Source organism: Lutjanus erythropterus, chromosome 13 (assembly GCF_056507025.1).
Source record: "Lutjanus erythropterus isolate fLutEry1 chromosome 13, fLutEry1.hap2, whole genome shotgun sequence".
NCBI classification, from domain to species: Eukaryota; Metazoa; Chordata; class Actinopteri; order Lutjaniformes; family Lutjanidae; genus Lutjanus; species Lutjanus erythropterus.
This window is the reverse complement of record NC_139329.1, coordinates 27,326,788-27,338,869: the sequence shown is the minus strand read 5'-3', so window position 1 is coordinate 27,338,869 and position 12,082 is coordinate 27,326,788. Positions and strand designations below refer to the sequence as shown.

Below are 12,082 nucleotides of genomic sequence, written 5' to 3'. Positions count from 1 at the left end.
TTGATAAGTTGGCTTAAGCTGAATGCTGTATCCCACTGCAACATTGTGCTACTGGGTGAGCCCATCACAAACTAGCCTTCCAATAAAGACCACTTCCAGGGGAGGGATTATAGAAAAGCCTTCGAGATCAGCTTCATGTCTTACTAGAGTTTCTGATTATAAATAGTGCTATGTTACAGAAAAAACTAGCCATTGCCAAGGATCATATGAAAAAAAAAATATCTTTATTTACCTACAATGTCAAACTGAAAAGAAGGAGTGGTGTTGGGGACATTTGTTTTTTTTTTCTAAAATTCCTTTAAAAAATAATTTTATTCTCTTTTATTCAAAATTCTTCTTGTTTTAATTATTTACGATATGTTTTTCCATATTTAAATGTATTTATAAAGTGCAAAAATAATGTGATCTCAGAAAGAAAACTTTATTTTTAATGGAAAAAATGCAGCATGAAACTGAGAAAAAGAACCCAGCATAAAGTTCCATAATGCCGCCATTATACTCACAAAGTTACTCTGTGGTCAGACTCCTCTGTATTAATTTATGTCGGCGCTCCAAGTTAGCTGAACTCAGGTCGTGAACTTTGCCTCTTATTATTTTAAATGTGAGAAGGGAATTCTGGTCATTCCAGTTGGATTTCTTTACAACAATTTGTCTCTTCGAAGTCAAACACAAATTAAAATAAAGTTAAAGTCTATGACATGATGAAATTATTTTGTTTTACCATGAAATCAACAGAGAAACTAAATAAAAAAGATAGATAGATAGATAGATAGATAGATAGATAGATAGATAGATAGATAGATAGATAGATAGATAGATAGATAGATAGATAGATAGATGAGTTAGAGTTGACTGTCTTTGTTTCTCTTTAGCTCTCTTCAGGTCATCTGATTATGTGGCTGAAGAAATGAGAGGGGCAGATAAGCCTCTTTTATGCCTCCAAGCCACTTAAAGAGCTGAAGCACCAGCTTCTGTTGCTACACTGCAAGGGAAGAAAACAAGTCATTTGTGTAACGACAAAATGGCTTCTCTGGAAAAATGTGTTCCTTCAGATCCTAAATATACTGTGATCTGTGACAGTTTATTTGTCTAAATGTATTTTAGGAAGTGAGATTCACTGCGGTGTCAAAAATTCTAAATAATCGCAGCATACAGTATTAGAGCTGCGATGATAAACCAGTTATGATCGTTAAATTAATCAGGAACTAGTTTCCCTTTTTAGTTTTAGTTAGTTTATAAGAAAAAAAAAAAGTCAAAGTTCTCTGATTCCAGCCTCTTACATCTGAATATTTTTAGGTGTCTTTACCCTTCTGTGACAGTAAACTGAATATCTTTGGGTTGTGGACAAAACAAGACATCTGAGGACGTCATCTTGGGAAACACTGTTGACTTTTCACCATTTTCTGACATTTTATAGACAAAACAACTAACTGAATAATGGAGAAATTAATGAACAGATTAAATGATGATGAAAATAATCATTGATTGCAGCATAGTATGCTTGATTTAATTTCTTTTCACGTGGACTCTTATTTTGATGTTTCAAACTGTTTTCATTAATAATATTTGGATAATTTTCTTTTCTAAATTACGAACCACAGAGCAAATGTTTGTACATGCAAATTTTTATAGGCTTGACTTTTGGTGTGCAGCAAATAAAATAGAATCTCAGATTGTATTTTATTCAGTAATATGGAAATGTCCTCAGTGCCTGCTATATGTCACGAGGGCATCTCTTCTCTGCCTTCTTAATAAGGTAGTTCTGCAGGCCTCTACTGTAATATATTTCACCAATAAAGCAATTCCAAAGCTAGCCTGGCCTTTTGACCAGCACTGAGAGTGTGGAAAGCAGCAGGCCGCCTTTGCTAACTAGGCTTTACTCTCTAATATTAGATACCTGTCCCCTGGCTTTTCAGAGGGGGGCTTAGCAGTTGATATTTTCATTTGGTCCTGCCAAGATGCGACACCCCCGCTTTAATCTTGTGTTTGACGTTAAGCGCTCTGTTCATGAAAAGTCTCGGTGAACTTCAACCTTAGGGTGGTGCTGTCATACAAAAATGATGTGGTGGGGGAGTGAGACTAGCTGGTCTATCCTTGACCTCTCCCATTGGCCTGCCAAAGTCTTTCCCCTGCCCTTCTTAATCAGGTGGGACCCTTCCCTTTTAGAGAGGAAGATAGTATATTCTCTGCATCCAGCTGCGTCTTTTAGACGAACTGGCACAGATGTCCACGGATAAAGACGCAGCATAGAAATCTCTGTGCTTTTTATCGGTGGAAAAAAAGAAAATCCTCAAAGAAAACTGTGCATTTAAAAATCAATAATAACAGTTCAATATCAAGCAGTAATTTAGAAAAATAAGGCATGTTTCTCTTTGATATTTTAAGCCCTTGTTAATGAAATCTCTGTGATATCATTCATTAGCAAGGATAGCTAAATCCGTAGTTGTATTATTTGGAAAAATATTGTTTTATGCGAGATTACTGGTCTGAAGTTCACTCCATCTTTGAGAGGCAATTACTTTTTTACTGTTTCATCAGAGCCGGAGGACATCAGTGTACATTTGCAGGTATTAGACATGTTTGAAAATATCAGAAGGAGCAGACTAATGAATTTCTTATGATGGGTAACTACCCCTTCACTCAGCCGCAGGTATTGTGCTGCTGCTGCTGCTGCTGCCATGTTAGCATTTATCGTGATGTTGAGGACAAACAAGGCACTTCTCGGCAATCGTTAAGATGAGTTTCCCTACTGATTGATGTGTGGAATCAATTGCTCCCCATAGCATCCATGTCAGTCTATTACCACACTGCCTGGTAATGATAGGCTGTTCTGCACAAGATTATAGAGCTCTGTCACAAAGCAACAAAGACTTGCTTCCCTGTGTCTGACCTAGTCTGCTATAATTGAGAATAGCTTCATTTTTACTCTGTAGGTAAACAAGGAAAAAAAATTACAATGTTGATGGAAGGACGTCTTTATTATATTTAAAATAGTGAATTTTTATGCTGTAATGTGATGAATTATTGATGATTGAATTACTGAATAAAAATTGATTTTTTTTATCGCTGTCTGTCTGGAAAAAAAAAATACCTTCAAGAGTTTTGCTGGAAACTTGTTCAACTCCTACATTTTTTTTTTTTATGTTAAAGAAACTATTTCAGCAGCCAGGATCACATTCAAAGCATCTCTCTGATCATAATTTAAGTCCACGCTTTCCAATGCAAACATATTTGAAGTCATCAAAACAACAGGTGTTTTCTCCTCGAAATACCCCTCTGTGTAACTGTCCTTTTTTTTGTCATGTGAATACACCACAGCTCTCTTACTGCCAAGCTGACTAGCATCCAACCCGGCAAGTGCCAGCAGCATTGCAACTCATTTAGTTTGTGGCCCAGAGATGCAGCACACAGCCCTGATCCTGATTACACATGATCAAAGATGAGTTCTTCAACAATTTGATTATATATTTGAGTAAAATCCACACGCCTGTGTTCCTCTGAAATGACTAATTGAGTAGACTTTAGAGTTTTATAATGTTTAATACAACAATTGGCATTTTTCTTCAGGTTGACCTCAATCACTGGAGCAGGACTACAGTATGTGCTGCATTTAATTACCTACAGTGAAATTTGATTATCAGAAAATATGGCACATATCAAGTGATTCCCTGCCCTTAAGTAATATTATTCTGTAGAGTTAGAGTTGGAAAAAGATGACATGGGAACTTCAGTCAAGACAAAAGGCACAAGCTAATGAGACTGGTTAGTGATTCAAATTTATGGAAATTTTATTAATTACAGACACCTATCTTTCATCTGTACCATTTGGTGGTGGAGTAATTAAAACCAACAATGACGGTCCCAGCAGTGGAAAAAGCAAACAAGATCAAAGAAAAGCTGAGCAGTCAGGAGAAAGTCCCGTATATACTGAACTGGGCCTGGCCGTGGGCAACAGGGCCTCATTAAAGTCACACTGTGTTGATCAGCAATTAACCTGCTTTGTTTTGCTTCTGATTTTAAACTTGCGTAACACCACTTTTCCTCTGCTCTTCAGTGATTGAGGGTTTGTGCATAATGTCTGGCTGGAGGTGACCAAGACACATCAGACGTGCTGCCTAGTGTCAACTTTTGATGGGTTTATTGGAAAGGACAATTGACCCAGCAGAGTTTACTGGCCTTGGTGCATGATAAATAATGCAGTTTTTGCCTAAAACATCAAGACCATCTGCTGTATGGCTGTAACTAACAATTATTTTCATTGCTGATTATCTGTCAGTTATTTTCTTGATTAATTGATTAGTCATTTGGTCATTAACAGGATGAAAAATCTCAATCAGTGTTTCCTAGAGTCCGAGATGATGTCTTATTTTGTCCACAAACCAAATATATTCAGTTAACTATCATAGAGAAGGAAATAAACCAGAAAACAGTCACATTTGAGAAGCTGGAATCAGAGAATTTAGACTTTTTCATTCTTGAAAAACATACTTAAACCAATTAATTGATTATCCAAATAACTGGCAATTAATTTAATAGTTGACAATTAATCAATTAATCATTGCAGCTGTAATCGGCTGTTGACCCAATTATTCTCTGAAATCTAAAAAAAAAAAAAAAAAGGTTCAAAAAAATTTAATTTCTTTTTTTCCCTTCCTATTTAGCTGATTTTGCTCATCTCTACTCCAATAAACTAAAAATAAAAAGGATGTTTGAGACAAATTAAATTGTTACAACAATTTATGCATTGCCTTTGTGAATTGGGCGCTGAAAGAATAAAAACGCAAAGATGCTACATTTATGATAGTTGATTAAATTTGTTTCTAATTTGATTTCAGATCTAATTTTGCTTGTAACGGTGGAGCGTGGTTTCAAACTTCTCATCCTGAATGTTTCAGGAAACCTTTAATTTGTCTAATGTGATCTAATTTTCTGCCTTGTTTTTATATTAGATGCATTAACTGCTTGTTGCAACAGCAAACTGTGCAAAAGTTGACAAATCCACATTTTCTTTTTGCGTCCTTGTTTCGTTGCGACTTGTTTTGATGCTCCCTCTGTGTTAAAGTACATGTAAAAATAAGATTTCTATTAACTTAGAAATGATGACTGTTTAAATCCAGATATTTAAGTTGTTTAATTGACTCAGACTCTGAAGTGAAGATTACCTCTCACAGCAGACGAATGGATCACTAAATCTCACAAAGACTCACCAGAGACCCTGCAGCATGTGGACAACAAATGGACGGCCAGTCTTAACTTTTATTATGAGCAGTGGAGGTCATATTTAAAATGAGAGATTAGCCGCTCATCACAATATTGGTGGATTATCAACTACCTGCAATGAAAGCAACCCCTGGCTGTGGGTCGATAAGAGTTTGACTGCATTTCGAATTAATTTTCCTCAGCTTAGAGAGCCGGACTCCTATCTTGTTATTGATCACAGCGTTAATCCATAACCAAGCTCATCCTTTCCCCGTGGAACGAGCAGGAAAATATAAAACGATCACTGTGGAGGACTCTTGACTCCATATAAAAAAACTGGGACAGACTTAGAAGTGATTAGAGTTCATTATTTAAAAATACGTTCCCAGACTATTGTTTCACATGTCAGTTCATTTTTTATTGATTTTTCTGGTTATTATTCTTCACTTTTTTTTCTTTTTTTTTTCTTACCAGCGTTTATTCTGCTCTGTATTCTTTTGGTCTGGGTTGTGTTTATACATGACGATTGATTGATTTCCCCGACAGCAGGAACACTTCACACCTCAGCTGCTTTCTCTGTTTGTCTTCTCCAACAGAGGGGACCTCAACTGTGGATGAAATTTAGCCCCAACCCCTGACCTTTGGGTTCAGCATTTGTCTCCAGTCCAGTGACCACAAACAACTCCTGGATTGCTGTAAATGTCAGTGCAGCGGCGTCTCCGCCCTCTCCCCTGTGAACCATAGGGCTGCACTCAACCTGCACTAATAAGACACTTTCATGAGAGCTCCATTATCAGTTTTGCTGTATTTGATATCTTAGATTTCCTCCTCATGATGTCTCTATAAACTGAACAACGGTCATCAAACAAATAGTCTGCTGGAGACCCCTGGAGAACCCAGCAGTGTTGTTTCCTATCAACTTTTATGATTAAGTTGTCATTTATTGACATACGTGATGAGACTAAGGTTGGTTGTTAAGAGTTGCATGTTGAGTAGTTAGCATAATGAGCCAATTAATTGCCAAAAAACTGGAAATTACTGTAATTTTGCTTGACTTAAAAAGATCTAAAAGTCTAAAAGTCCATATTTATGATGTCCCCAAATGTTTTAGAACATGTTGTAAAAAAAAAAAAAAAAAGAAGATTTTATGACGAGGATTGAATCTGCAAGCATAAGGATAGTTTTTGCTTGTTTTTTTTAAAAAAAATTTCACTAATACCATGCCAGTAAAAAACATCTCAAATATTTTTTTAATCATTAAATATGGTTTTGTTATGATTATTCTGTTAATAAGAGTGTGGCAGAATTACATACATACAGTTCACTAACATTAAAATAAACATACTCTGTAACAAATTTTTGTTTTTCTTCTTTATCTTACAAATTGCCCAACATGTCACTCTTAGCAAACAAGTTGTATTGCATTCAGTAGGCCTAGTCTACCCCTATATGGCCTGTATGAAATGCAGCAGTGTTGTTTCCTATCAACTTTTATGATTAAAATGTAATTCATAGGTTTCATAGATGAGATTAAAGTTGGGTGTTGAGTAGTTAGCATAAAGAGCCACTTGATTGCCAAAAAACTGGAGCGTACTATAATATTGGTTTTAGTTAACTGAAAAAGGTGATTGAAAAGTCTAAAAGTTCATGTCTGTGATGTTCAGAAAGCCTGAAGCACCATTTTTCATAACATGTTTAAAAAAGCATAATTTAAACTCCTTGATGGAAGGATAACCTCATGTATGTTTTTATGACTATTTTTTTTTATTTTGTTTTATTAATAACATACTAGTGAAAAAAACATCAGATAAATATTTTAAATACGGTGTAGTTATTAATGATTAATATGCTAATAATGGAAAGTCAACAGGGACAGAAATGCTTTCTTATACACTATACTGTTGACTAACATTAAAATAAACTTACTCTGGGAAGTCTGTGGTGATTTATTTGATTTTCTTCTTTATCTTGACTGATAATGAGCTAATTATGCTAATTAGACTAATTGCCGAGCATGCAACTCTTTCAGCCAAGTTGAAATTCATCCAATAGGCCTATATGTGACATTTCAATCATAAAAGTTCACAGGAAACAACATTACCAGGTCCAAGACATTTCCAGTAGACCAGAAGCGAAATGAGGGTCTGTCTTTTACGCTTAAACTTTATTTTTCTCAGCTCTTAAAACCTTAAATATAGTCACACCCAGCATAATATGCTTAATGCAATACAAAAAATATTAATTTTACTTTTTATTTTGAAAATATAAGATTATAGAGGTAGAGTTTTAAGACAAAATGTTACCTAAAGAGTGCAGGATGAGCTACTGGAAGTGACCCATTTAGCACACAACACAGCTGGTACCATCTATCATAAGGCTCAGTTATAATAGATTGTAATTCATGTTCTGAAGACATTGGTTGTAATGCATCCCATTTTGAAGCACTTTGGCTCGCCCTTCCCCCACCCATAAACACACACGCTCCCTTTTTCTCCTCTGCGGGCCTCCCGAGGTTGGTGTCTCTGCGTTAGGACTCTATTGTTGCCTACTGCTGGATAATGCCCTTATTAATTGTACCTCTTTGTAAGGTGTCAGCTGTAGCCTCAGATTGAGATGGATGGATCTCTGGAGTCTGCTCCCTGGCCCTCCACAGACGCTCTATCTCTGCACAACACACAGATACAGCAACAGTGAGTGCTGCCACACTAGGACTAAAAGCTGAGATAAAAACAGGCATTTTTAATTATTCTACCTCAAAAAAAGAAACATGTTTCCAACCTGAAAAGCCTGTTTCTGTCACTGCTAAGGTGAGCTAGCATGTGATGTGTTTTTTAATTATCTGAATAATATCTGAGCGCACAGAGCATAGCAGTGATGAAATATCTTTTTTTATTGATTATTTTAGTGTGTTGCAGGAATACTGGTTAATTAGGTGGATTGAAGCCTCCGTGAGATCAACAGCATTAACATCAAATCCTTTCCCTCTCATTAAAGGAAACAGAGTCAATTTAATTAATGCATATTAATCCCCACTGATGCTCATTTTAGCTTTAAAAAAAAAAAAGCACGGCAGTGTGGACTTCAGATTCGTCCATTTCAAAAAATTCAGGTTTGATCACTTTCTGAATCAAAATATACAAATTTGAACAGTAGTTTTCATCATCTTTAGATTCATTAACCAGATTACAGGTAAGGGCATTACCTGCAGATATGATGACAGTTCGGGGGTGTTTATTTATTTATTAATTGTAGTCTGTTTTAATTAGGGCCAGACAGTAATTTTCACTGTATGATTGTGTGTCTAAAAATGTATAAGTAAAATTATTGTATAATTAAAAACACAGAGTATGTTTTTCAAAATTATAGATTTTTTGTTAATGGAAAATGTGATTTTAAATATTTTAGTAAAAAAAAAAAACATGAGCATGTCAACATAATGCTGTGACAATAATCTTAATATTAATTTTCTCCATATCCTCCTTCTAGCGTCTGATACTGAGCAGCATAATTTCTTGTTTGCATGTTCCCTGCTGTTAGCTCTCTTAACATGGCTTCATGGATGTCAGTGGATGCCACTTTAACTGACCCAATCATCACGATCAGACAGTTAACCGGGGCTGTTGAAGTTATAATAATGAGTTGATCTGAAGCCCCTCTGACAGCATATATTGTAATGATTTCCCAGAGCACGCCGGCTAATAGCAACATTTTCACAGAAAATAGGTATTTCTGATCATTTTTACTCAGCGATCATTTTTAAAAGAAAAGAAAATTAATTGCCTTGATCCAATTTTCCACTTTGTATAACTTCACTAGAGCTTCAACGATTTGTTTATTAATCAATCGAAAGAAAATTTGTCTAAAACTATTTTGATAATGAAATAATCTTTCAATCAGAAATGTCAAACATTTGCTGGTTCAACCTTCTGAAATGAAAGGATTTGCTGCTTTTCTTTGTCATTTGTGACAGTAAATGAAGAGTCTTTGGGTTTTGGACTGTTGGTCAGACAAAAGAAACAATTAGAGGGTGTCACATTGAGCTCTGGGACATTGTGATAAGCATTTTTCACAATTTATTTTATATTTTATAGACTAAGTGATTAATCGATTAATCATGAAAACAATTTTTAGTCCCTAAATCTGACAGAAACCTAGTGCTTACTCTGGTTTCCATTAGAGCTGGATACCAAACTTCAATACTTTTTTAGTACCAATTGAATTCCTTTCGATAACTAAGCAGTTTTGACAGTTATTTATATTTATATAGTCCAATAGTGTGCAGATCCTCCAGTTATCCAGGTTGAGTGAAAATGTTTTTTTCAGGTCTTTGAACAACTTTGAACAGCTTGAAGCCTCCTTGAGATGTGAGCAATGGCACAGTGATGTGTACATTTTCTTTTCTTTCTCTTAAAATGATTTTTAAAATTGGTATCGAAAAAAAGCACAGTTCAGGAACCGGTATCTAAAAATTTTGAACGATACCCAGCCCTGGTTTCAATCTAGTGATTGCTCTTAAAGTTTCAAAGAGTCTTATTTCAGCAAGACAAAGCAAGACGTCTTCCTTTGCTGCAACAACTGTTATCTGTTCTTGAGCAAGGCAATGCATGCCTACACAGCTCCAAAAAAGCTTGTGTTTATGTTGTCCTACTCCTGAGCAACTCTTCACTATTAATGTTCCAAAATTGCAGTGGAAAACCTGAAGAATGATTTGCTTTTTAAAGTCGAATATTTGAGAAGTTAACAGAAGAAAATGCTGTAAAACAAATCATACAAATCATTTTCATTTCCTTCTGAGAATAGTTCCTTAGCATACAATTCTTTTAAATCACTTTATCCACAGTGAAACGACACAGTAACTGCACAGGCAGCAGACTGAAGTAGGAGACATGCAGGAGGGGAGAGGAGGAAAAAAAAAAAAAAAGCACAGAGCAGAAAATGGAGATCCATTCCCTTCAGATCCCATTTAGAGAGGCCCTGCACATTTTTAAAGTGTCAATTGTTTTTGTCTCTTGAAGTGTAGATGGAATGTTTGAATTCCAGTATTAACTGTAGTGCCTGCTGAGTTAAATTATGGTCCCTGGGCTGTGGGGTGGGAGTAATCAATAAGAATACACGAGGCAGTGTGTAATGTGTCTGCTCCTAGCAGCAGGGACACTGTCCCCCTTACCCTGTCCCCCAGCAGGTTAGATAAATATGATACTGAAACAGGGCACACTGGATTATATGATATCAATGTAGAATCAGGGAAGTGCTATTACACTCCCCTAGCCCACTGTGAGTACTATTGACAAGGTTGGCTTTGAACACGGTAGTGTATTGCTCTCTCTGCCTCTCTGTTTCCTCTCTTTTTTCCTTCCTCTCTCCATCTCTGTCTGCATAATGTGAAGAACCACAGGAGGAAAGGGATCCATATTTCACTTAGCTTTGATTAAAATGCCTATTTTATGCCTAAGCCTTGAAGTTCTGCTTATTGCACCCACAAGTTAATCTGTGAAGGGCATGCTGTGATCATAATTTCTAAAATTCCTTTTTTTTTTTTTTTTTTTGCATAAAGAGCCAATAACATAATATGCAATCAATGTGCAGGGTTCCCACGCATCCTGGAAAACCTTTTTCAAAATTTTTCAGTCATGGAAGACACACAGAAAATGAGCAAATGTCATGGAAAATCTTGTGTTGTCCTATAGAATTACTTTGACATTACTTTGTCTAAACATCGCCATGGAGCTGCAACAATTAATTGATTAATTGATTATGAATCACCAACAACTTTAATAATCGATTAATCAGGTGGAGTCATTCTTTAAGAAACAAAGTTCAATCAATTAATTGATTATCAAAATAGTTGGCAACTAATTTTCTTTCAATCAATTAATCAACTAATTGTTGCAGCTTTAGTAATACTGTGATACATGCAAAGATTCGTGGAAGTGGTTCATTTTGTGTCGACTGGTACATAGCAGTGTTGTTACCAATCTTCACTGTTCCAATTGCATATAAAAGTTAACTTTTTTAAAACTCAGATGTTATGCATCTGGTGGTGCATTCTTTATATAATGACAGTTTTCCTAAAACTTTATTTTAAAAAAGCAACATATCACCTTACTGACAGTATTGCAGTATATTGCAATCATAATCCCTGTATCGTGATATGTATTGTATCACCAGATTCTTACCAATACACAACCCTGATATTTTCTTGTTTCTTTACAACTTCATGATAGAAAACCGAATATTTCTGAGTTGTGGCCAAAACAGTGGGTGTCAGCATGGGCTTTGAGAAACACTGATTGACATTTTTCCACATTTTACTGATTAATCAAGAAAATAATCAACAGATTGATCAACAGTTAAAATAATCTTAAATTGCATCCCTACTTTGCTAGCATCATGTCTCAATACACATTGCTGCATTTAAATGGACCATAGCACGATATGAAATGTTTGACTTTTTGAAGTGGTGTAGCTCACATAGGTGTGATTAACGTTGAATATTTCCCACTAAATGTTACTAATAAAGAGACGAAAGGTGTTATGGTGTGATAAGCAGTTAATAAGTCTTGCAAACTCAACTCTATCTTTGAATTGTACATTTTGGCATGAAAAAATCCGTCTTGATTTGTCAGCAGGCAAAATTGCAGGCTACCATTCAGTTATTGGTGAACAGGCAGCAATGGTTAATTCAGTTCAATTTTATTTGTATAGTGTTAAATCATAACAAAGTTATTTCAGGGCACTTTTCAAATAGAACAAGTCTAGATTGTAACTTTATGAGCCAGACTTTTCCCACCAAGAGCAAGCACTGAGGTGACTGTGGTGAGGAAGAACTTCCTCTAAACAGGCAGAAACCTGGAGCTTGGCTCTGAGTCGGAGCCATCCACCA

The 12,082-nt window shown here is 35.7% G+C and overlaps 1 long non-coding RNA gene across 1 annotated transcript in view; it reads left to right on the top strand.

Moving 5' to 3' along the window:
- Window positions 1–7,133, top strand: part of LOC146316748 (uncharacterized) — a 124,059-nt gene extending 116,926 nt beyond the window's left edge. Inside the window, exon 7 of the long non-coding RNA XR_014771754.1 lies at window positions 5,796–7,133. This is a non-coding gene — a long non-coding RNA (uncharacterized LOC146316748). The remainder of the gene's footprint in view (window positions 1–5,795) is intronic.
- The last annotated feature ends 4,949 nt before the right edge of the window (window positions 7,134–12,082 follow it).